Here is a 27967-nt window from a genome sequence, read left to right as displayed (position 1 = left end):
GAAAGAATTAAAAGTTGGCTGTGTTTTGTACTTGCATTTTCACGTAAACGTCAGATGTTACTGGCAGAGAAGACGACTGATTCGAGTTTATCATGAAAGATTAGCAGTGTTTTCCCACACAAACAGGTTATGCGCTTGTGCGCGAGCTCTCTCTCCTATGCCCGCGCATGCCTTCTGTAGTAACTCTGTGTAATGGCAATTGTTTAATTTGCGCCGAATTGTGAGTTGTCATGCCACCGGGTTGAAGGTTGCTGCTGCCAGCACTTATTCAGCCCCACTCGCGTAATTTGCCGGCTTTAAAAATGTTAGCGCAAGACGCACGGGTTGCTTTTCAAAGCGCTCGCCTGTGAACACGAGTTTAGATTCAGATGCGTCTAGATGCGCGACCTGATACGAACGGCCACTTAAATGAAAATGAGACAAATAATGAATGATCTTTGAATAGTTATAATATTCATCGTCTTTTGATAACAAACTTATTTGATGCAAAACTCATCAGTTTATTTAAAACGTTTCATATGAATATAATGTTTTCTTAAGTAAAACAAGTCCATTCAATATTTGTTCTTTTATGACACAAGGTATTTGGCAATGTACATGATCCAAGTACTAAAAATTATTTTTTATTTTTCCTCCTGTTCCTCTGCATACTTGATAAATCTTGCTTGTGTATTGTATATCAGGAGTTTCTAAACTTTTTCAACCCAACAGGTAATCTCAAGACCCACCATTTTTTAAAAATAGAAATATAGGGGAAAACACAAACACATTTGTTCCCTTTTAGTAGCTTTTGAATATGTTTAATTGAATAATATAAAAATACCTTATCTTAGGGCTGCAAGATTAGAGCAAAAATCATAATTATTTACTGTATTTGCATTGATATGGAAATTATCTATTTAAAAAAATACAATGAATTGCAAGGATGCAGAAAACAGTTCACTATTGCACACTTATGTGTAGGCTACTGAGGATTTAACTGTATTATTTTAATATAGTCAGTCATGAACTAAAGTGGGCCGGTCTAAGTCATGAAACTCCAGGGCTGGAAATGAGTCCCACTCCGGCCCTGGGTGGTTTCCATTAGCTTAAGCCAGGACTAGACCTTAGTTTAATTAGGAAATATAATTAGTTTAAACAAACATGCCTTACTAAAAACATTACTTGTGTGCATTTTGAGGCCAAACTAAGGGCACTGATGTATTTTAAGATATGTCAGTGCAAGATGTTTTCAGTTTGGACAGCTCTTATATTTATTTTAGTCTAGGACTAGTCTAATCCCTGTCTGGGAAACTGTCCCCCATATATATCTGACAACAGAACAGATAATATGTGAAAATAGCATTCAGTTGTGTTAAAATACAATAAAACAAACAATAACTGTCAGATCAGACAGAGAGTAGAAAACAGATTATCCAACAGATTAAATAGCTAATCAAAAAAAGAACACTGTATTAATAATAAAAAATAGTCGTTAGACTAGTATACTAATCGGAAAAATAATCGCTAGATTAGTCGACAGAAGAAATAGTCGTTAGTTGCAGCTCTAAACCAAACTCATTCATGGCTCCAGACTAACTTTTTTTTATTAAGAGCACTGTAGCCCCTGACTGAAAATTTTAGGAGTGCCAGCTGAAAATTTAGGGCACACCTTAAATCAGCCTGCAATGCAATTATTCACATTTTTCCAAAATAACAACATTACTGAAAAATACTAAATAGACTTAACTCTATGCAGTTGCTGCACATGTTATTATGCACAATTGATGAAACTTTTAGAATAGGAAGTTATATACCAAAGAATCATACAACCCCCTTCACTAATTCTAGGCATAAGATACATACATATACAATAAGTTATAATCAGAGAGCATACTGTAATGAGGTGAGTGGCAGGGCAATCTACATACTTTTATCCTTTAGACCATGGGTCTTCAACCAGGGGTCCGCGGCCCCCAGGGGGTCCGTGACAAAACTGCAGGGGGTCCGCCAAATGATGTTCAACAACAAGCAATTTTTTGCTTAAAAAGTAAAAATATATATGTACAAAACGTTACATGTCCCCTTTAAGTTGTGCACGTGCGTGGCCGCATAGGTTTGAAGGCGCGCGCCAGCGGACCAAAATAAAATATCTAAAGATTATAAATGTCCACAGGAAGCAGCAGTAGTGACAGAAAAGTCATCATAAAACAGGTAAATCTTATGTGTGTCTTTCTTTCAGAATGTCATTTTAGAACAGTGCCGGCGCCAGCCGAGTGCTGATGAGGGGGCGTCTAAAATACCAGAGGGGGCGATCACATTAATGCATATAATTCCCCCAGCTAGAAAATACATAGGTTTGGTACAAGTGTTATAAACAAACATCTCTGTAATACAACCACAAAAACTACAGCTATAGTGAGCAACGTAAAGAGCTCTGAACAATACAACAACAACAAAAAACGCATACCTAAAGTTACATAATAGCACAACACTACTCATTTGAAGTTCAGACCCAGAGGTAGAAATACATTTTACGTAATGGTGGGGGGCAGTGTTGGCAAATAGAGTTGATGGTTTTCAGCCCAAAAACGGTCCAAACGCAACATTTTATCAACATTTTGGTTCAATTTGATCATATAACGTGGTTATTTTAACTGACACAAGTAATGCACCATAAGCTAGCGATTAGCAGCTAGAGAACCACAATAGCAAAATGACAATAACTCGTTTACATACAGCTATGCTGTAGGATAGGCTAATTCAAATTCGTTAATTATAAATTTAACAATGTCTGTTTTTATCTATTTACTCCTGATAAACAGGTGTGTGAGAGATCGTACAGGCTTACCTTTAACGTTAAATGCAGAACAATAATAGGCTGTTGGTTGTACGTTGACTTGCAAGGATGCTGAAGAACATGAACATCTGAACTTTTCAAAACTATGTACAGTCTGGCTGAAGTTCATGGTGCCCGAATTGACTTAATGACAGCCAAACATTTGGATCTTTGCACCTGAAATGCTCAGATAATTCATCCACGCCACGGCATTAATTGATGTGTGACAATCCGGAGTCCGGTTTGTAGAACTTCCAATGCTATTTTCCATATATCCATTGCTACAGGGCAGGCCCAGGTCACTCTCACACTCCTGTCTGTAAATTTTTATATAATTTCCCACTTCGACATCTTGATTTCCCTCTGAGACTCAGAACGCGGGCTCATTGTCGGCGTGCCTTAAGCCGTCAACACAAACTTGTTCAACTTCAGGCGCGGCTGCAAGAACCAACAACCACATGACGTCAAAGTACCGCGAGAACGATTCGAGAAATCATACTAAGTGTCATTTCGTCTCGCTCTCGCGGCGTTTTGACGTCTTCGCCTGATGAATTCGAACAAGTCTATAGGCTACACATGAGTGGGCGTGTGTCACGGTAGAATACATGCACACTTGTTTTTTTGTTTTGTTAAATAATTAGACTTTAAAATTCACTTTAGGAAGACAATACACAAGGCAAACGTGATTTTTAAATAGCGCATTTTATCATTAAAATCCCATTCAACATTAATGGTGATCTGAGGGGGCAGGATAGTGCCAGTGAGGGGGCGACGCCCCCTCGTGGCGCCGGCCCTGTTTTAGAATCGGTTCGACATGTTGTCTCATCTATATTTCTGAACTTGGACGGGTGTTTCCCGCGGTTCAGATTTAAAGCGCTAATTCAACAAGCAAATGACACCACACCGCGTCTGCATTTTAAACTGTGACAAAACTATCGCTCGCATTTAAAAATTAATGAAACGCACACCGTGATGGTGCTTTGTGCAAGATTCATAGTCAGGTTGAAATCCGCCTCTCAAAAAGTTTCCCCAAAGAGATGCTCTTGGACTCGTTGCATGTTTTTCTCCTGAGTCTGATATGAAGCTATACAGAAAATAAACCTGCTTTACTTAAACTTGTGACAATGATGATACACGAGAAAGGCATCAGAACTCAGAATTAAAAAGTAGCACAACCTCTATCCCCTCCAGAATAGACAGTCTTTGTGCCATTCACCATGATCAATCTTCTTTATAAACTGAAGGCCCTTGTCCAATTCACAGTAAAATGAAAATATATTACACTGCAAATACCTTAAAATAATATATTATTATTATTATTATTATATTAATATAAAAACTAAATTTACTTTAACAAAAAAATTTATGCATTTTAATATAGTATGGCTGTGTGACAATATGGTTTGTTTCTATTAATAAACCAGTTCCAGTCCTTGATTCTGATTGGTCATCAGTTGTACTTTACTCCACTTTGCGTTGTGCCTAATACGAAAAGGCAGACTCTAGTACCTTACTGCTTACTTAAATATCTTTGTTTTACACATTTAGTATTAGGGGGTCCCTGCTCCATGCCTCTCTAATCTAAGGGGTCCCCGACCCAAAAAACGTTGAAGACCCCTGCTTTAGACGTTTCTCATCTTTTATCCGGTTGTCCCTAACTGGGCACTGATGTCTGAAACCTTTATTCTCATCTATAATGTTGTTGGTGTTAATGTAGGCTAAAAGTTCTCCCGCTCTCTTTATCTCTCATCTCTACAATGTTTAATTTTAAATCCGTGCCAGCGCGTCTTCTCACGCTTCTGAGTGAGATGTGTTGACTTTACCCGGGCTGCGTAGAGCCATCCGTACAATCAACTGAGCGCATGGTAACATAAAACGATATACGCGTCATGCAAATGAGCGTATAAGGGCCATTCTACCGAATTCGTGCAAATTCCTGTCCCGGAACAAAAAAACTAATTTAGAAAGCATTAACGTAGGAAAATTTTTGATAATAAAAAAATATAAGCAAATAGCAATCAAAACCCAAAGTAATATTTGAGGTAGCTGCATGCTTTATATATAAAATATCATCATTTATATGGTGCTTTCAATTGAGAGGTGGTTGTCCCAAACCCCAAGGTTTGAATTTCACCATGGAAAAAAAATGAAATAATTTTTTTATAATTTTTTAAAGAAGTATCATTATGAATACTTTTGTTAATTAAAACCAAAAATATATTTATTTGATATTTTCAGTAAAAATCATGAATAATCATGTATAAAAACACTGTCCCGCATTTTCACGTCACTACCGAAACATTGCATAGTTTGGTCAATAATATAATACTGCTTTAAGCCACTCCCCTCCACTTTGAACCAGCAAGTTTGTCTGTGCTGCCTCGCTCCCTCGTGGTGGCATGGTGATTAGATCAGTCCCATGTTTTTGAAGTAAATGTGATCAAAAGTTTGGAAATCAGTGTGTGACATTTATTAATGTCACTACCGATAATACATTTTCAATGATAAATTAATTTTTTACATTTTTTTCTACTGGTCATTTGGGTTTTACTCATGTTTCAATGTCGAAAACTGTGCTGGCTAACTACGTTCTAGTTAGCATCTTAGCAGTAGGATCAAAGTTAGCTTAAATTGTCACTACCGAAACAGTCACAACCGAAACATGTGTTGACGTTTCGGTTGTGACGTAATTGTTTCGGTAGTGACAAAATGACACTTATTTCTTTATTTTAATAAATAAATAGAAATTTTCAAGTGCATAAATATTCTTTTTCAGTACAAATAATATGTCAGTCATATTTCTGTAATGTTGTATGTGATTTGACTAGGACTACAAACTAAGATAAGATGAACTAGGCCAGATTAATTTAATTAATTCATAGTAGCTTGACTCATTATTGAGATAAATGAAGGCTATATGATTCTACCTCTGGTCTCTAGGAAAATGTTCTGCGCTAATTTAGCGGGACTTTGACTGACTGCTTTATATAATTGATATAACAGATAGCACTTATCAGTATAATAGTAATTTGACATGTCATTGTTAAGTGTAGACAGGGCAGGCTCACACTAATAATGTAAATGTAAATATCTTTGGTTAATTTGTAGAGATAGCTACAGAGAGAGAGGAATTGCCAATATGCATAGACGGAAAGATGAAAGTAGAGCGGACAGACTGAGAAAATACAGACAAAGATTGAGAGAGGACCCAGAAAGGTACCAAGAATACTTAAAAAAGGAAAGAGAATGAAATCGGAAACGCAGGGAAGAAGGGATGCTGAAAAGTATCGAAGAATTATCTGACAGGGAGCACAGAAATGTCAGAAAAGAATGGAGGAAAAGACAGGACAAACACAGGAAGAGGGTTAAAAGACAGTTCTGTGTGTATAGTTCTTTTTAGGGCTCGACCCATATGGATTTTTTTTGCCAATGCCGATATTGCCGAACAATATTTTTGTTTCATCATCCTTAGCCGATGACCGATACAGGCTGCCGATTTTCTTGAGCGATATTTGGAGCCGATACTGCTTTTGCTCACTCAGTTTACATTATAAATGTCTCAATTTAAAAAAGTAACATTTATTGAACTTAAAAAACTATATTTAACAAATAGTAAAAAAAGGTGATGGTTCTATGGAACCATGAACTGCACTCTCCACAATGATGAGGAACTATCAGCAAAGGATATTGATTTCTAGCACTTTACTACTACAAATATATATAAATAAAAAAATTATATAGAAATAAAAACCCGCTTTGTCCAGTTATGATCAGCTGTTAGGCCGAGCTTTCAATGTTGTCAACGGAAAGTTTGTTTGTTTTTAGTCACATGACCTGCAATCGCTTGTGGCTTCCAGCACTCTGTCTGTAAATAATGCCAGTGATAATGTCGGTGAACACAGCAGCCACATATTGGCCAATATACACATAAACACATAAAATATACACAACAGTCCACCTCAACAATCCCTCTTCAGCGTAATGTCAGTGCAAAGTGCTTTTAAGTTGTGTTGCTTTAGATATTTTTTGTGCTGTATGTTTTGACTGCATAATGCCAATCATTTTTGAGTAACTAATGACTTTTTTTTACACAAAATATGGACAATCCAATATGGATGTCACTACCGAAACATTACTGTCACGACCGAAACAAATAATGTTCTAGAAAAATAAAATAAGTTTTGTTATCAGAAAAGATGACATAATTTTATTTAGTTAGATAAAAATGTAAACTAATTAATCCTTGAATTTCAAATCTCTATCAGTGCATGTATGGCAATTACAGAGAAATATTGCTTTCAAAATGCATTTCATTTGATAAACCACTCTTATAGTTTTGTTAAAATTATATTTATAATCAATTTAACCATGAAACTGTCTGAAAAAAATGTAAAAAATATATTTAGAAGGTTAATGTACAGAAAATCAGAATAGGCTATTAAAAACCTATTTTTTTTATATCAAATGTTGTTGTGTTTCGGTAGTGACCACTGATCTATATAAATGACTGGATTGCGCATAGAACGCTTGACGTAACCGAGTGAGGTGAAGCCAGCACAGAGTTCGAGCCGCCATCTTGGTATACCCAACCGGCAGAGAGCGCCATTGACTTCCATTCAAAATCATGATCAAAATGTACCCCCTTTACAGCGTATCAGTTACACAAGGTTAATTTTTAGGATATATGTACGTTAATTATTTGTTAATTCTGGTGTTATTTGCAATGTTTATGTTTTAATCGGGCAGGATAATGGATTTATAAAAAATCGTTAAGGTGAGTGTGACGACTGCATTTGTTAATGACACGGGTATAAAAAAAGTTTTGTTTGACATTCAGCTACACTGTGACGGTCAGCGTTATTTCTCTAAATAAGTTTAGGTAACATGTAAGTTTAGATAACATAATTACAAAACTAGCAAATTATTGCATGCACATACGGTACAAAGCATGATTATTTATTTAGATTTCAGAATGAGCACGTTTATTGTCATTAATACTAAATATGCTGCGGTCTGTCTGCTGATCTGATACTGTAATAAAGATGAATGTATAATAACTGTTTAAAACGCAAATTGTACAACTTTCTGTAAATAACTATTTACATGACTTGGACTTTTGTGTTGTAATAATGTACATGGTAACTTCACATATAAAAACGAAGACGAGTAAAGTGATGTTTTATCATTAAAATCTGATAACGTCCATTGATTTAATAGAACGTTTGGGTATACCAACATGGCGGCGCGGTGGCTTCACAAGTGTGAGGTCATGCGCAATCCAGTCATTTATATAGATCAGTGGTAGTGACACATTTTGGGAGAAAACATTTCGAAACTGTATAAAAACATGCTAGGAAACTAAAGTGTCCAATCAGTAGATTAGTGTTCTTTAGATGTTCTACTATGTTTATGACTACAAAGCTTGCAGGAAAAAACACTTTTTTCAAGAAGTTTTGAAGTGTCAATTTGCACCAATTGGGTAGAATGACCCATAAAACCCAATCGCGCATTCAGTAGTTTTGTCACGGGTGCCGCACACGCGTGAGTACTTGACAAAAATTTTTTGGTAACACTTTATTTTACGATGTCTTTGTTACACATGTTACATGTAATTATTATAGTAATAACAGTTAATTATGCATAATTACATGCAACTAACCCTAAACCAAACCCTAATCCTAACCCCAACCCTATAGTAAGTACATGTTATTAATGATTATTACTTAGTACTTAAATGTATAATTACACTGTAACAGTGATACCGTAAAATAAAGTGTGACCAAAAATTTTGGCCGTGTTCTGGAGCCCTTGGTGCCCCCCATTGCCTGGTGCCCCAGGGCACTCGCCCAATTTCGTCTATGGACAATCCTGCCCTGCATGTTGTGGAAGAGTTTTGTGCAGCATTTAGTGCATATATATTATCAGGTAATACAAATTTGTATCACTGTGTCATATGCGAATAAAAGTTGCACTGTAAAAGTGAATAAGACTTACAGAAGAGCATGATTGCAGTGTCATATTAACAACTGGCTGTAATCTGTTACCACAATAGTGCTTGATCTCTTTAAAATGATTTCATTGGTATATGTGTGCTAAGGTGTTAAATTTAAAAATCAAAATTTTAATTTTGTCTAATCCGTTATTCATTTTTTCTATTTTTGATCTGAACGCACAACCAGAAAATCGAAAAACAAGTTGTTACTCGTTTTTTCATTTGTGTTTTTAAATTGAAAAATCGACTGAATAAAGGATACACCGATTATATATGATTTTACATTTTATACTTTCCATATAAACAACCATGGCATAACTATATAGCCTAAAGAAAATAGTGAGGACACAAATCTGCAGTAAACAAATAACAATTTTATTGAGTTGCAGAAACCACATTCACACTTTACTACAAATCAGGGGTTCTCAGTTTACATTTAAAGGTCCAAATCTGAATTCTTATTCATTTTGATAGGTCCGGAAAAACTGGTTATTACAAAAAGTTTGTAAAAGTTACAAAAGGTTGTTACAAAGTTTGGAAAAAAGTATTTTCTATTAAAGTACATTCATAACAAGTGCATTTTGCATTTAACCCTGGAGATTTAATTTTTTTTTTGATTCTCCTGGGTTAAAGTAAAAAAAAAAAAAAAAACATTAAACACAAGAAGTATGCCAGAAGTAACCAGGTGCAAAATACAGAGCAACCTAATTAGAGAAATGGCACAATTTGTTTTTGATCAGATGCATAAACCGCATTCAGGAACGGCATTTGTCAGTGCATCATTCCTCAAAAGAGGCAATATTTGTCTATATGTGAAATATTTCATTATCTGAGTGCCATGAAACATTTTTAGTATTTCACCATTCAATGACTCAAAAAATATATCCAGGAATATACCCAAAATGAGTCCACAAAAGTCTTCAATTCCTGACAAATTCTGGCAAATGAAGACATAAATGTACATTAAATGACACATGGGTCTTTCCATACAGTGTTTCAAATTGTTTGACAAAATCTACAACAAGTTTTTCACATTTTTTATGTCCTCTGTTGTAATAATGACCTAGCAAAGTAAGTACATAAATGTGACAGGGATTTACCAGTGCTTGTAAAATACCCGGGGCAGAATTAGTTTTAGCACAAATATACTATAAAACAGTAACCTGTTCTGCCATTCACAAGCCTAACAAAGCTTCCTTTGCTGAAGAGATCAGGGCACTCTTGTGATATTGCAAGGAGGGTTAATTAGCAAGAGCTGTTCAGCAATCTCATTCACTCTATTGCAAATTAAATATGGCTTCTCATGGTTATCACTGTCCAGCCACACGATTGCCATGTTAAGAGATGCCACAACTCTACATTGTCCCAAAATACTGTTTCTTTTATCTTAAAGCCCAGAGTTGACAACTTCAGACACTCTAAAGTGAATGGCTTTAAAAATGTATTAACATTTGGCTTTTTCTCACCAAACCACAAGCCAAAAAGTAGAACATTTTCTTTTTGCACAGTGTAAGGAAGCTTGTTTACAATCCCATAAAATGGCCAAATCACATAGAGTGAAGATTTGAATTTAGGCACTCCATCACAGTTGAGTGTTAAGGAGTATCCATGAGTACAGTAAAGCGGGCCATCAATTTTGTACAGATCATGGTATATTTTACCACTTCCAATACTAATAATTTTCAGAATTACATGTGCTAGCTCAGACAATGTGCAGTATCTTCCCTTTGTAGGTGACGTTCCACTGGCTTAAGCTCTTTTAAGAACATATGCTTTGAGGTCAACTGTGTGTTTTCTGGACAGTGAATATTGATCAAATCTCTGAGATCAGAGAGAACCATGCCTGTGAGTCAGCGCCTCAAAACAAAAAAAGTATAAGTAAAAAACTCTGTGCTTGGGTTGGTCGTAAACCAGTGTAAAGTGGCTCTTCACTTTCTAGAGAAAATTTTCATGACTCCAGGATGTGATTCCTCATTTACTGACTCATTGGGGATATCTACAAATAAAAGGTAATATTCTTCACTTCCAATAATTGATTCAAGACATCAGGAATGCAGTTACTGGTATTTGGTAAAGCTTGGCTGCAGTTAGTTTCTTCATTAAAGTAAGCTTCGCTCTCTGTGGAACATTCATCCTCAAACAAGAGTGGGGAAGTATGACTTCTGGGAATAGAATCTCCACAGTCAGCATGCAGGCTATACATATGGAGTAAAGAAAAAAACTAATTCTGATTAGAAATGTTATTTCACTTTGTTATATTTGACTCACAAACAAACACCATACTTTAACAATGCTCCTAGTCCCATGTGATAATTTGAATGAAAGTGACAAAGAGTGTAGATTTCAAGATGTAAACAGGGGAACCCAGGTCAATGTAATGGTAAATGGACTGGTGCTTATATAGCACCTTTCTAGTCTGCCTGACTACTCAAAGCTCTAGTCAGCATTCACCCATTCACACACACACACACACACACACACACACACACACACACACACACACACACACACACACACACACATTCATACACTGCTGGCAAAAATCACCTGCTTCTCAGGAGTTTTAATCATTCACACAAGATAGGACAGTCATTGGGAGCTCAGGGGTTCAGTGTCTTGCTCAAGGGCACTTCCACATGCAGACCTTTGATTAATGTTGTCTACTGACTGTGTCATACATGGGGGAATGTATGTATGCATTCAGAGGCATGGCAGGCCTTGATATGGTGATGACATTGAGGAATCTCTCAATTGGAAAGCAGCAGTGAACACAGCATCTAAACCACAGGGGCTGGGGATCGAACTGCCAATCCTCCGTTCAGTGGACTGTCACTCTACCTCCTGAGCCACATCTGCCAGGAACACTACAGTCATAAACATAAACTGGCTGTGTTCACGATCCTTTTCAATTAAGAGATTCCTCAATGTCATCAGCATATCAAGGCCTGCCATGCCTCTGAATGCCTACATACCCCATGTATGACACAGGCAGTAGACAGCTGTAATAAAAGGCCACTAGGAATGGGTGATATGGCCTAAAGCAGGGGTCGGCAACAGGCGGACAGGATTTTTTTTGAAGTCCATTTTTTTTTTAAATCAGACTATTTTTATTTTACAATAACAGGTTACAAATAAGGCCCTGTGTATATTTGCAATAAATGCTGTACAAAACTCTTCCACTAGCCTACTTTAGAAAAGCTGTACCAGCGTGACGATTTCAGCGCCCATAAGGATTCATGCGGTGCGGGATGAAATTTTAAAGTAGCCTATAAAGACCGTAGCGGTCGGAACTCTGGGGTACCTATACTTTGGACAGAGCAGGTGGTCTGACTGACAATTGTGCACTTCCGACAGCTTTTGACAGCGTTTCTGCACTTCATTCTGACCACCTGTACAGCTCTAAGGAGCTGTTTGATACTGAAACCATTGTCAGTCAACAACATACTTAATTTGTCAGTAGGGCAATATGGTTTTTGTTTTTTGCTTAGAAATTTGAGTGATAGGCTTTGTCTTATTTAATTTATGTTATTTATATTTCATTAATTTTTTCTGTGACATTTATTCTCTGCTGATAGTACAATGTTAAACTAATAATTATATTGGCACGAACACAATTTTTGTATAGCATTTATAATTCTTATAGGCTACTTAATCTCTCTTTCTGTTAGAGACATTTGAATGTAAGATTCTGAAAACGAGATCTAAATTGTGTGGACCCGTCAGGTCGGGAAATAAAGCTGTTGAACACAGAGTGTATTTTAAGCGGTTGCTAAAATAGAACATTGTGAGAGCTGGACGAAAAAAAACAGTCCGGCGCAGACCTTCTTAAACCTTAGGTGTGTATGTGTGTGTCCCGAATATATAATAATTAATAAAAGGAATAAAGTTCAAAAGTCGGACTGTATGAGACTTATACAGGAGAGCATGATTGCTATTCACACCTTTATTAAAATGCCTGTACTATTTTACCACAATAGTACTTGATCTGTTCAAATTATTTAATTGATATATCCTTATAAAGGTGTTAAATTAAAAATCTAAATTAAATTTGTCTAATCCAGTAATTATTATTTTCTCTTTTTGATCTGAGCACACAATCAGAAAACCCGTCGTTATTCGTTTTTTCATTTAAGTTCAGGAAATAAATAATGGAAAAACAAGTAGTTTTTTAATTTTTGTTTTTAAATAAAAAAAAACGATTGAACGAATGATACACAGACCCATCATATTCCATGATTATAGGCCTATTGCGGAACAACCAGAACAACTTATTTTTTAACCAATTTTTAATTTTTCGTCAAAATAAGACGGGTAAGTGTGGCAACAGCAGCTTAACAGTAGCACATATTTTGGCCATGACGTAACACACATGAACAGAAACAAAACTATTCGGACAAAAAAAAAAAGGAAAACGGAACAGATGTATGTCCACCTGTGACTACCCTGAGTTACTTCCTGATTCCATCGGTGCAGATCATGGAAGTTCCTGATTGGCTTTGCCCATGCTAATTGATAGTTAGCCAGAAAATATAAAAGTGCTGTGTGTTATTTGGGGTCAGGCACTCTTGGGGGAAGTTTTCCTCTCGAGTGGCTCGTTCTTATGTTTTTTCTTTCACATGTAGCGTCCAGTTTTGTTATAGTAATTTACATTTCTTTGTTTTCTTTACTTATTGGTTGTGGTATATGTTTAATGTAATAAAATTCACATTAATTATACGGTTTGTGTGATTCCTTTTTTGTGTTGCGGCTTTAAACAAGCTGGTCGTAACATAAAATTGGATGCTCGTCCATGATTGCTACATGTGTAAGTAAATGCATAATGATTTAGTGTGTTCACCTGTGAAATTAGTAGACTTCGGGTATTTAGAGTGTTCTCAGCTGGGTTTTTTATAATCCTTCCATCAAGGCACTGTTTGTTGTTTTGTGTTTGTTATTTTGCCTTTTTTATTTTTGAAGGTTATCCTGGGCGGAGGTTTTAAATCTCTGTTGGGGGTACGCTTCAGGCTTTTGGTTTGAATTGCCAATTGTTTGTGAGTTTAGCATTTAAATACCGCCCGAGTCCGGTACACCCTTGAAGATTAGGTAGGTTTAGGTAGTTTGGTTTATAGGTAGGAACTGGAGTCTCTCATTTTTCAGTAAAGGTGACACTTGGCAGATGAGTGGACGAATTTTGACCAGTCTAAAGTGTTTTCAACTATGTGAGTAGTTTCCGTTATCGACTTTACGAAGCTAAAGCTATTGCTCTAAGAAACTTAGCCAAGTCTCAGGGAAAGATGAAACTGTTGTTCGATCGCAAAGTTAAGTCCAGACAGTTTCAAGTAGGTGATCAAGTGCTGGCGTTGTTCCCTGTCTTGACAAGTCCTTTTAAGGCTTGATTTGCTGGACCTTATACGATTGCAAAGTGTCTTCCGAATAACAACTATTTATTAAGTACACCCAATCGTCGAAAGAAAATACAGGTTTGTCATGTTAACCTACTTAAATCTTATGTGACCCCAGTACCTTCTTTGTCTGTTGATGTTGTAACTGTAACTGAAAGTGTTTCCGAAGCATCTGTAGAGGTGGATGACCATCTAGAGGAATTTAGGGGTCCTTCTCGAGGAGAAGTTGAAGGGCGATTAAATAACTCTGAAGTTCTTGTTAATTTTGCTCACCATTTGTCTCACCTGTCTGAGTCAGAGAGGACCGATATAATTGAATTGGTAAGCTCGTTTCCATCTCTCTTCTCTGATGTTCCTACTCGAACTTCTGTTATTGAGCACGACATTGATGTGGGTATGGCACAGCCAGTGAAACAACATGCATATCGTGTCAACCCTATAAAAAGGAAGCTACTTCAGAAAGAGGTGAACTATTTACTTGATCATAACTTGGCAGAACCTAGTTTTAGTTCTTGGAGCTCTCCATGTATTTTGGTGAGTAAATCTGATAATTTGTATCGTTTTTAGGGATGGCGAAAACGAAAAATTTTCTTGACCGGCCACCGAGCCTCATTAGCCGGTTGAAACCGGTTAACCGATAGGCCTATTAGTTTAAAATATGCTATGCTATTTAAAATAACAGCCATTTCTAGGTATGTGACAAAATGACGTAATACGCACGAGCGCTTTGTTCCCACGGCTGTGTTCCCAGCAGGTATTCAGCGCCAGACACGTTGGTGACTTAGGAAATCTGTCATATCTGTGCTTTGTGAATACCTCTAAAGCACATATACTAGTGACATAAATTACTTCCTCACGTTGATTCTCACGTTCGAATTTCCAAGACAGCTGTCGTAAGAAGAAAGTTATAAGCGAAGCAAAATTTCTCTCGTGTTTGACATTGAAATCCTCTGAAGGCGAGTATTTTTTTGTTTCAAACCAAATACTTTTGATGGAATATACATTTAACTTGAATTAGGTGAAGTTTGGGATTGATTGTAACATTCGCATGTGCTTTTTTAAGATCCGCAAGTGACGTTGTTGTCAAAAGCAGAATCGGCCATTCAATCATATTGGCTTCCAAAACTTCTCCGTTTTCATCAATTCGTGCAGTATTTTTCAAAGTAATCATACAGAACGAAGGATTAGACTCTCTAGATTACATTATTGGCATAATTTTGTCAAACATATAAATAAATACATGCATGCAACATGCATGCATTTATTGATTTATGAATGATAAATAACATAATCATCAATTAATGTATTAATAATATCTGACCATTTAAATTGCTCGCCAGCATTATTAGTCAATTAAGAAATATTAAAGAAACAATTAAATGTTTCTTTAATATATAAAAATACAGCAATTTTATTTGAGAGGGCTTTGATTTCATATGAAAAGATATGCGTGGATTGATGCTCTGGGTTTCATTAATTAGTGGTTAATCAAAAATAATAACATTTTTATATATCTTTTAAAAAGATGTCATCTTAATCTTGTGGGGCTTTTAATTACCTACAATGTGGTGTTTGAATTATGCAAATAGACCAAGAAATGAGGAAGTTATGATATTTTAAAGTGTTTGGTCAAGCGGAAGAGGTCACAGTTTTTCAGTTTTATTGTTTTAATTGGGTACAAAAATGCCCCCTAATTTTCGAGATAAAAAATTCCATAACTTTCTTAATAATTATCCGATTTTAATAATTTAAAAACCATGTTAAAGTTCTTTTTATTATCTATCATATGGTTATAATTATATATGAATTTTCTAGTATTTATATTTTTTTGTCACATACCTACCATTTCGAGCCGCGCCTGCAATTTCGCAACTTGCATCTCTCTGCGCCTACCCGTGCTCACACACAGACCTCACAACACTTTTTAAATCCCCTAAAGCGCGAAACATAAGTCCCGCAAACGCGGCGCCGTGCTTAGTTTCGAAATAGTTTAGGTACTAGGTGATCGCGTTGAACTTGAAAATAAAGGCGTTTGTGAAGCTCATTTGAAAATTGCCGCGGCTCATTTAAGAAAATGACAGCTCAGAAGAGACTGCATGGATTAAAGTGAAAAAAATTCTTCTGACTGAAATTTTTTCAGGCCAAGTCATATTTCTTAAAGTAAAACTTAATGTAGGCGTAGGCGAGACCAATAGCATTTTAAGGGGATTTTTTTTTGCCATTAATTCCATATTAAAGTCTCCTGTGGCATATATATGTAGCTGTAGTTTGCATGGCATTTAAGATGAAGGCGAAACAGCTAAATAACTCACTATATAAAAAGAAAACATGAAAACCACCACCTTTAATTAATCTTTTATTAAGTATTTATTAATTGTAAATGTATTTATTTGAGCATTTACTAATAATTTTTTTTAATCAAAGTTGAAACTGTTAACATTAGTGAATGCACCATGAACAACCGTACTGTAATGACATAAGAATTAATTAATGAATATATACTCTCATTGTTTGTTCATAATGCATTTACTAATGTGAACAAATACAACTTTTTAATATCATATTATTCAGTACACATAAACGAATAATCTAGGGTCTGTTCTGTTCACACAACAGCTTACAGTCACAGCTTTAATACAGTAACGTTATGTATGAATATAAACCCTGAACGAGTAACTCGAGTCAAACTCGTGTACAATTCGGACAGGATGTCTGTAACCATAGTGACAGAAATTGGATGACTGTACCTTTATCAACAAAATATTGTTACAATAGAGGCAGCGCTGATGTGCTATTTTATGCGCAATGTTTCTGCTGTTTACCTAAGACCTAAATGGTCGTGTTTATATGAGGATACTTGCAAAGACGGGATTTTTGACGCATATTTGTATTAAAGGCCAATAAAGTGGCAAAAATACTCACAAGCTCAATGAGAAGCGTTGTTTCTTGTGGCGCCACATTAAGTTTCCCCACGAGTTTAAAAAACCTGTTGTATCAGCAACTAGCCTGATGAGCATAGCAGTCAAAAACGGGGCGGGGGTGATCACGTACGTGAGAAATCATTTACCCCCAAAATACAGGACCCCTAATCGCAAAGACACGTAGTTACCTGGCGGTTTGGTTTTCTTATCCCACGAACTGAATGGCTTGCCAATCTTCATCATTTCGCTAAGCCAAGTAAATCTCCATTGGTCTTCGGAGCCTTTCTGCATTATAAGTTTGTCCATGCTAGCTGAAATAAAGTTTTACCTCAGCTTAACGTGATGCAGTCAGAAAACCTGGAGTGGATCCGGTGCGTAGCGATTACAGAACACTTACAGTGGAGAGAGGAACGTGATTTGGCTCCACTCCAGGCTTTGATCACATCCAACTTAAAAAAGGTGAATACACGTTGTCTTTATGAAAAGTGAATTTAATAATTTTGCAATTGACGGAAATCCATCTAGCGACGGAAAACTTTAATCCATGAGACTGCGCTTTAGTTTGGGGTAGTAATAATAAAGACATAGGATGATCATCATCACCTTTTCTGTTACCACTGAAATATAGATGTAATGTATTTCCAAATCTAAACCCATCTTATGCGGAATGTTGCCTAATAGACTGCAACACGATAAAACCAATGGATTAAACGGGCACCTTCAGAATGTGTAAAAGACGCACCGGCCAAAGCAGGTCTCGCACTGTGTTTGTTCTAGAACAAATCCAGCAAAGATATTTAATGCTTGTATGAGGCATATAGGCCTACGCTGATTTATTTATTTATGATGAGGTGTGTTCTAATTAACAATCTAATGCAAGTGAACGCCCCGTGCCGGCGCCTTCATGCACGGACCGGTAATTATATACTCTGCTATATTTGCTTTTTATTTATTAAATACATGCATTTGGTTGATGAAACATTTATTAAAATTAAGATACAATTTATACAAAACGAAATTCACTTTAAAGAAATGCTTTCTACAAAGCAAAACTTAATAAAGTGGTAAAAATCATGGCTGAGGATTTACAGAAACAAAACTTACTCTGCACTTTACTGTTAGCCTAAAAGACATAAATGTTAATAATTTGGAACACAACCAGGAGAGACTTTAATTTTAATTATTTTATAGCTGTATTTTATTTACTATTCGAATAAAGGAATTTATCAAAAAATAGCCTGTAGCATTTACTTTTCGCAAACCTTGTGAGCATGCGAAACCAAACGCAGTGACCTCCCGCCAAATGTTTTTTTATTGGTTTATAAAGTACAAACAGACCAGTTATGAAAAACTGAGTGTGAGAGATTTGTTCACTTCACACAAAATGATCTTGGAAAGAAAGAGATGACTAACTGTAGTAGGGTTTAGTCCACTGTCTATAATAGCCTAATTTACAGATCCCTTTTTTTTAACCGACAACCGACAACTTTGACCGGTTAACGTTGATACGGTCAACCATCGGTCAAACGGTCATCGGTTAACATCCCTAATCGTTTTTGCACCGACTACCGGAAACTCAATTCTTTAACAAAACCTGATTGTTATCCTCTACCAAGAATTGATGATTGCGTTGACCGGGTTGGTTCCGCACAATTTGTTAGCAAATTTGACCTCCTAAAAGGTTATTGGCAAGTGCCATTGACATCTCGTGCTAAGAAACTATCTGCTTTTGTCACCCCTGATAGTTTCCTGCAGTACACCGTTATGCCTTTTGGGGTCCGAAATGCTCCTGCTACATTCCAGCGATTGGTAAACCGTGTGTTGTCTGGGATGACCGGTTGTGAGGCTTACCTGGATGATGTTGTTCTCTATAGTTCCATTTGGTCTGAACATCTTAATCAAATTAGAGAGCTTTTTGTGTGTCTGGCTAAAGCAAACTTGACTATAAACCTTGCCAAGTGTGAATTTGGAAAGGCAACCGTGACATATTTAGGTAAGGTGGTTGGCCGGGGTTGTGTGAAACCGATTCATGCTAAAGTGAATGCGATCTGTGGTTTCCCTAAACCAACTACCCATCGTGAGTTACGACGATTTCTTGGGATGGTGGGTTACTATAGAGGATTTTGTCATAATTTTGCGAGTGTAGTTGCCCCTCTGACTGATCTATTAAGCCCAAAGAGACAATTGCAATGGTCTGAGAAGTGTCAGTGTTCCTTTGAGAATGCAAAATCTTTATTGGCAAATGCTCTTGTGCTAGTAACCACTAATTTTGAGAAGCGTTTCTTACTCGCAGTTGATGCTAGTGCTTATGGGGCTGGTGCTGTTCTTTTGCAAGAAGATTGTAACGGAATTGAACATCCAGTATCTATTTTTCAAAAATATTCAATGGTCACCAGCAAGTCTATTCTACAGTGGAAAAAGAGGCATTAGCCCTCATCTTAGCCGTTCAATATTTTGAGGTCTATCTGAGCTCTGTCTGTGGTCCCATTACTTTATATACGGACCATAATCCGTTGACTTTCTTAGATCGAATGCGAGGCAAAAATCTAAGAATTATGAGGTGGAGCCTTATTCTACAACCTTTCCACTAACAGATTAAACACATATGCGGCAATGATAACATCATTGCTGATGCTCTTTGCCGAATGTAAGGTGTACCAGTAGAGTCTGGTACTTTTCCTCTGTTCTTCTCTTTCTTCTTTCTCGTTTTCTCCTCTTTGATGTCCTAGGGCCCAGGATTCCGGGATGACATGGAGTTAGATTTATAGAGATGAGTATTAAAGTTATTGTATATTCACATTTAAATGGTGGTTTTGTTTTTGGTAATTTTGTTTTTCCTTTGTCAGTTGTTTGGGATAACCTCCTTTTTGAGTGGGAGGTGTGACGACCCTGAGTTACTTCCTGATTCCATCGGTGCAGATCATGGGAGATCCTGATTGGCTTTGGCCATGCTAATTGATAGTTAGCCGCTTTCGTGCCTCTGTTTTTTGTGGATAGACAACCTTGAAATTGCCATGCTTTGTCTCATGGTGACGTTTTATGTTATATTCTTTGCAAACAGCGACAACTTCTTTGCAAATCAGACACACCGACACCGGCTTTGCATTTTTGCAAATCCGGTAAAATGAACACAAAATTCTCTTTCCATTCCTCCTTAAAGCCTCTATTTTCGTCGTCAACTTTCCTCTTAAGTCCTTTTGACAAAGACATTTTTATCCCAGTTGACTCTTAAAAAAACTTCACTCTGCACGTTAATTACTTGTAGGCCTACGTCGTAACAACGCATATTATTATAACATTGTATCATGTGATGAGGTGGGTGACATGGAATTAAAGGCCCCGTGTTGAAAAGAAGCCGATCACTGCCAAAATACAAATTTATTATAGATTATACATCATTATTATACAGCATTAAAATGGGAGGTTACGAGTATGTAATTTGTATTTATAGGGCATGCCTACTCCGTGTTGCTGGCCCGCCATCTACTGGCTAAAAAAAATATTGGCCCGCGGCCAAAGTTACTTGCCGACCCCTGGCCTAAAGTCCATATTACAATTTACATTGCTGCCTCTTTTGGTAGCGATCAGTGTTGGGAACTTTACTTTAAAAAAGTAATTAGTTATAGTTACTAATTACTTCTCACAAATAGTAACTGAGTTAGTAACTGCGTTACATTATTATAAAAGTAATTAATTACCAGCAAAAGTAATTACTGCGTTACTTAAAAAAATTATAATATTTCAAATAACTTGAATGCCCCTTACAAAATTAAATATGTTAAATGACTAAAATGGATACTAAAGAGAAACCACTAATTTTGTGGCAGCATGTGACGATGTGGGGTGCTTTATTAGATCAGAATTACTTGCCACAGACGTGGAGAGACTTTTTCTTCATGGGCATAAGTTGCACATTACACAAACATTCTTGCCTTTCACCTCAACAATGGAAAAGTAGTGCTTTATACTTCGTGTTTGCGACCGCTACCTTTGAGCTTGTTGTACTTGCCATCGCCGGTGTTTTCGGAGTGATTGATGCACGATGACTGCATGTCTGTGCTTTGAGATGGGGCACAGTCAGCAGCAGCACCGCTGCTCGTTGAGAAGAGAAAACGACGCATATTTTCATGTCAGTCTACAAAAGTCTCCAACCACGTCAGAAAAGATAGCTAGATTTGTCCTATAAAGTCGCTAAAGTGATAGAAAGTTGCTAAATCTAGCGACAAAGTGACCAAGTTGCTCAGACTATTTTACACTGCTCGCTCGCTCAGACTCGGACTGTGCGAGTGGGCGTGCCTGTTGTGAACTCTGCCTCTGGTTGGCTAACGATGAAAACTAAGCCAATCACCATCAGCTATGTGGTTCTCCCACCCCCTCTAACACACAGACACACCAATCATCATCTGTTATGTTTCTCCCAACACACACACAAGAGAAAAACAGTGTTTGGCTGAGAGAGTGAGCATACGCGGGTGAAAATCACTACAGTGATATCAATTTTAGTAACGCGCAGCATTTTAATGTCAGTAACGATAACGTCGTTATAACGGGGGAAACAGTAATTTATTTGATTACTCATTACTGAAAAAAATAACGCAGTTACTAACGCCAATTACTTATAACGCCGTTATTCCCATCACTGGTAGCGATATATGTCGCAATATATAAATTACAATAGGAGCATTTCAGAACAGGTTACAAAGACACTAAGGAAACTGTTAAATGTTTTTTTTTTAAAGAAACTATGTATGTAGTTTTGAGAACATTAATTGTGCAAAACTCTAACTATACAATGTTACAGATACGTCAAATCCAAGTAGCTATACTAGCTGCAGAGACTTCCAAAGTCTGCTTTCAACCATGTTCAAGATTATGAATAAAATAATGTGTTGCAGTCAACTGCAGCTTATGGCTCTAAATTTCACAGGTAGATTGTGTCATCAACATGCATTAATTTATTGCGATAGAATGTAAATCTCTATCATAGGCCAATTGTGTATCATTTATAATGCATATCATTTATATTGCCCATTAATAAAGGCCACCCATGTACTTTAGAAGCTTGGGCCTCTGCAATATGGCGGCAACATTGACATACAGCCCCAGTGCATGGTAAATGTGATGTCTTGTCTTTTTTATGTCTATGAGGCCAATCAGTGAGGGAGCAAACAAGTGAACCAAAATAACTAATCAGTGAGGATTAATGGGAAGTGAGGTAAAGCAAGGGACCTAGGTGAAGAGATCCTGTGAAAAAAAAGGAATAAAAAGACAATCAAAATCTTTAGAATCAATTCAGTGAATTATTCAAAAGTGTAACTACACACAGTTCCGTATAGCATTAATTGGAAAAATATGACTTTCTACCAATTTCACTTTACTGTCCTCAAGAAATTATTCTGTGGTCATGTAGATTTGAATTAATGTTTTTGGTTAAAATGTATTCAATTAGGGCTGTTCCAAATACATTTTTTGGAGCTTCGAAGCTCTAGTAGAAATCAAATTTAATATTAGAAGCTTCGGAAGGAGGGGCTGAACATATTTTTCTCTTTAATAAAGGCAGGAATCTGTGTGTGTGTGTGTGTGTGTGTGTGTGTGTGTGTGTGTATGTCTGTCTACAGTTTTATTATGTGGCGAATGTGTTGCTGCGGACCCAAGGGAGTGTAGTGACTTTATTTTGTGCAATATGGACATGTGACACGTTTAGAATTAATAAGCTTTTAATAAACTACAGAACAGCGCAAGCTGGAAGCGTTGTGCCAGTCACACGTCCTGCGAGAACAGCATTAGTGAAACAAAACACAAAAGCAAGACTTTTAATAAGGTAACCTAACATTTTTCTAACAAACAAACACTCCTGTATCAGAAATTAGCAGCACAGTAATTACTGACAACGTAAAGGGTATGCCATTTAAATAAAACAACGAAAATAAATGAACGAAGTTCAACAAACTAATAAAACGGTAGCATACTTTCAAAATCAAGTTTATTTACTAACACTTACACCATCCAATGTATTTTTCATCAGTAGAACAATAAAGAAGATATTTTGCAGAAACCCCATTGCTCCGTCATGCAAGTCAACTGATCCGCTTTGAGAGCTAAAGCATATATATCCAATACAAAAGTAATCCCCCCTAACTCCGTGTGAAGCAAATCAATCAGTTTTTGCAAGAAACTGAACGTTATTTACAACACTATTAGCGTGAATGCCAAAGCAGGAAGCGCGCTTTACGTTCAAGGTGATCTCTTCTACTGGTGGTGTTTGGTGGCTGTTGGCTATGGATGTTGGTCTCTCTGCACCACCTATAGAGCGGGAGTGTGAAGTGCACTTCCTTCCTTGTCTTCTTGTGGCAGGTAAGTTAACGTAACTTCTCTCTGTTCTTTTTTGTGAAGTTAACTTAGCTTAATCCACGCGAAGTCAGTCTATTAACTAGTGATGAGCGAGTCACTCGAAACTCTGATCATTTAACCCGATCCCTAAAATGACTCTGGTTAATGGTCACTAAGGACCCATGATTCCAGAGTCAGTTGAGTCCTCACAGATTTTGCATTAAAAATGAGAAATTGTATCAAACACAAAGCTCTTCAAATGTTTACAACAAAATTACAACAAATAACTCTACATTGGCTGCCATAAGTTCTATAACTTGCAAGAACGAGTTAATTTACATCACCAAATGTCAACTGGGGGGACTGAGTGAGCCACAAGCTGCTATTCCGGATCGCAGCTCCGAGTACAAAGGGATGCGTGCGCGCGACGCTGAGTTGGTCGGCAAATTGGGGGATTCGCACAGAGAGTGACTCAATCATAGAGCTTGAATCCTGGACTAGGAGAAACGAGCCTTGCTCGTGATATTGACCCACTGACTCATGTAGGCTGATCTGTTGCAACATTTGACTGCCACAATGTTTTGGGTAGAAGCTGCAAATGTTTAAAACAGAGGACTGCTGCAGCAGTGCTTCTGGAAAGATCCGCCACCGACAGACACGTGCAGGAGCGGGCGGCTCTGTCTGGGACTCACTCACAAAATCATGTTCTTGCGCGGATGAGTGACTGTGTGGCTGCATTAACCGAAGCCTACATCGTGGATCTTTTAAGTCAATCTGAAACAGGACACGTTCCTCTCACTTCCAAGTCAACAAAGCCTGACATCTTCTAAACTTGGTGTTGATATATTTGTCGTTATGAAATTAAACTAAGCACAACAAACTTTTTAAATAATTTTATAGATAATGTTACCATGGACATGCACATTTTTTGCGAGTAGAGGAGTCGTAGACTAGTAGCTGTATGTGTGATCTGAGTTGCTTCCCTGATAGCATAAGTTCCGGAATGAATCCGCTCCAGTTGGCATTGCATAGCAATTGGGAGATTTTGACCAAGTGAGTCAAGTGACTCGCACAACCCGGATCATATTAGTGAGTTAGTTAGTTAACGTAACTTTTGCAGGAGGGGAGGAATTCAAATTCAAATGGCACAAACTCTTTCATTTTACAGTTAAACCGTACACTAAAAGTTTCTGAAAACATTTTAGTAACAGAATACTAAATGAATAGTATGAATAGTTTCATATCTGATTAGTGATGTTTAGTTTGATATTTGGATTTCGTGAGCCGGCTGCCGAACTCCACTGGGAAAAATGGCCATTTAACATAAAGATGACTGATGATGAATGTCTTTTTAACTAGCTAGCTAGCTAGTCATTTAAGTTAAATTTTTATCTAAATAATGCTGCCTTCGCGTGCTATGGTAATTATGGTAAATACCAAAAGGCGACGTGAAAAATTACGTGAACACCCTCTTATGTGGGTTTCCACTGGGCTCGTAAGAAAAAAATTCTATGCACGAGTTGCCGAGATAAGAAACTTTTTTGCTAGTGTTTGCGCATAGTTTTTAAAAGCTTTAGCAGACGTTTCCAGGACAAGCCTTTTTTGTTGGATGTACATTTAAGACCAATATATATTGAACATTTTTTGTGCACAAAAGCAGAAAGCACAACCCTCATTCACTGGAAGACTTAAAGCCAGATGTCATTGGTGAACACTAAACTTTACCAAATGAAACGGATCTTTTAGTCTCAGGTGATAGGGATTGTGAAGATAGTGATACCAGTATAAATCCTCCAGTGGATATATCAAAAGAAATTCACCAAAGAATTGGCTTACTACTCTTGAAGTTGAAAAAGTGTGCACAACATTTCTGGAAAGTATATTGATGATTTGGTGGAGGAGCTTTATTTTATATATACTGCTTCTGCTCCAGTAATCTGTCAGCTTGTCAATGCAAGTTTGTAAAAGTATATGTAACGTCCATACCGCCACGCCGCCAGAGGGAGCCCTCGCCGGAGTACTGACAGGGCGCCGCCCTCTGCTTCTCTGACTGTTTCCTGTTTGTCCCTATTTAAGTTTCAAGCTAGCCTAGGGCTAGCGCGAAGTATTGCCAGTCTACCTGCATACCGAGCGTTTTCCAAGTGTGATTCTGACTGCCTATTGTTGTGACTATCTGCCTGTTTAATCTGTTTATCTGCCTTTGGATTTGCCCTTTGTTTCGTTTGCCTGGATTGGACTGCTTATCTGTGTTTTGATCTACCTGCCTGAACTCTGACTACTCTTCCGCCTGACGTTTCAGTTAGTTTGCCTGATTGGTTTGTTTTAATAAACACCGCATAATGGATCCCAGTATTCCTGAGCATTCCTTACAGTATAATTAAGCTGTGGAGGAGGACCTTGTTAATTAATTGGTGTTGAAAATATGTAAGTCACACCCTACAAGCAAGGCACTGGGAGAAGATGTGCCCTTTGGTTCTGTGTATAAGGAAAGACAGTATTTTAAGAAACAGTTTGAATTTGTCCAGCCAGTAGACTACATCCTTGATTTGCAGGAGAATCTCAGCTTTCAATATGTGCCCCTTCTTCAGACCTTGGAGCATATATTGACCAATGAGGATATTGCAGATGAGGTTTTAAAAAAGACAATCTCATACACTCAGTATGAATCATTTCAAGATGGGAAATTTTTTAAACAAAATCCATTTTTTGCTGTAGATGAACCAAGAAAAGCATGAATTCTCTATGCTGATGATTTTGAGGTTTGCAACCCTTTAGGGACGTCATGTAAGAAACACAAGATCACTGCAGTTTATTGGATCCTGGCAAATGTAACACCTGGACTGCGCTCTACTCTTTGTGCAATAAACTTGGCCATTCTCTGCAAAGTCGTTGGCATTAAACGATTCAGCTAAGATATTGTTTTAGAGCCTCTCTTGAAAGATCTGTCTGTTTTGGAACAAGAAGGAGTTGTGTGCCTGTGCTGGAAAGAACATAAAAGGCAGAGTATATTGTGTGGCAGCAGACAATCTTGGTGCACACTCTCTTGGTGGACTTGTTGAAAACTTCTCTAGTCCTTACATTTGCAGGTTCTGCTTAGGATCTCAATCTGAATACTCTTAAAAGGAGGTACGCTGTGGGGAATTTCCACCCCGGACTGAGGAAATCCATAACTTGCATCTCAAAACTGTAGAAGATGACCCCACCTTGCCTCATTGCTATGGAGTCAAGAAAGCTTGCCCACTGACTAAGAAGCTGAGTCACTTCAGTTTTGTTAGAGGTTACCCTCCTGATATACTCCACAACCTATTTAAAGGCATTGTCCCTAAAGAATTACACACTGTCTGAATGCTTTCATAAAGAACAAATACTTCACATTATCAGAAGTTAATGACTTAATACAGATAATCTAGACCGCCCTTAACCCATTCCAGTCAATTTTGGTAATCGTGGTACTATAGGAGGAAATGGTCATGAGAACTGGGCACTCATAAGATCACTGCCACTTGTCATTGGCCCAAGGATACCCTTTGATGATTCAGCATGGCAAATTCTCATGACCCTTAAGGAAATTGTAGAGCTCTTTTTGGCCCCTATCCACTCCGTTAAAAATATATTGCTTATCTTGACCAAAAAATATCTGAGCATCGTCATAGACTGCAAGAAGTTTTCCCTAATTCAAAAATGACACCCAAACACCATTTTCTGAAGCACTATCCTGTGCTTATAGAAGCATTTGGTCCTCTATTTCAGTGTTTCTCAACCCTGGTCCTCAGGCACCCCCTCCCAGAAAGTTTTAGATGTCTCCTTATTTAACACAACTGATTTAAATCATCAGCTTGTTAGGGACACATGTCTACTATTTTGGAAGGAGGCTGATGAGTTGAATCAGGTGTGTTAAATAAGGAGACATCTAAAACTTTCTGGGAGGGGGTGCCCAAGGACCAGGATTGTGAAACACTGCTCTAGTTGGACTGTGGACTATTCGCTTTGAGGCCAAGCATAAGTTCTTCAAGCTTTCTTTAAGGTTTTCAAGTAATTTCAGGAATGTCTTGGTGTCACTTTCAACAAAATATCAGCTGATGACGGGTTACAATTGGCAAAAAATATGGCTAAACCTGCCCTGTTAACCAGTAAAGTGTCATCTTTGCCTTTGCAAGTACTACATGTTGACATCCATGAGTCTGTCAAGAAATTGTTCCTTCAGCTAACAAGTGTACAGTTGTCAAACACTTTGACATACCATGGAACAAGGAATTCAGCTGGGATGATCTTGACGTATGGTTCTACAGGAGGGCTTCCAGACTTTGTAGAGATCATACAGATGTTGATCTTGGAAAGCAGTCTTTACTTCATAGTCAAGAAACTCAATGCTTGGTACCTGGAGCACCTTAGATCTTTTCTGTTGGAAACCTGTAATGAAGTGAATTTTGTTCATCACCTCAGCCTTCAAGATGTGTATCCACTTGCAGCTAACAGACTTGCAGGAATGTGTGTGGTTACACTGAAATGTTACATTTGTTGTACA

The sequence above is a fragment of the Paramisgurnus dabryanus genome, chromosome 8 (assembly GCF_030506205.2).
Source record: "Paramisgurnus dabryanus chromosome 8, PD_genome_1.1, whole genome shotgun sequence".
NCBI lineage: Eukaryota > Metazoa > Chordata > Actinopteri > Cypriniformes > Cobitidae > Paramisgurnus > Paramisgurnus dabryanus.
The sequence above is the reverse complement of the archived record's forward strand: the minus strand, read 5'-3'. Positions refer to the sequence as shown.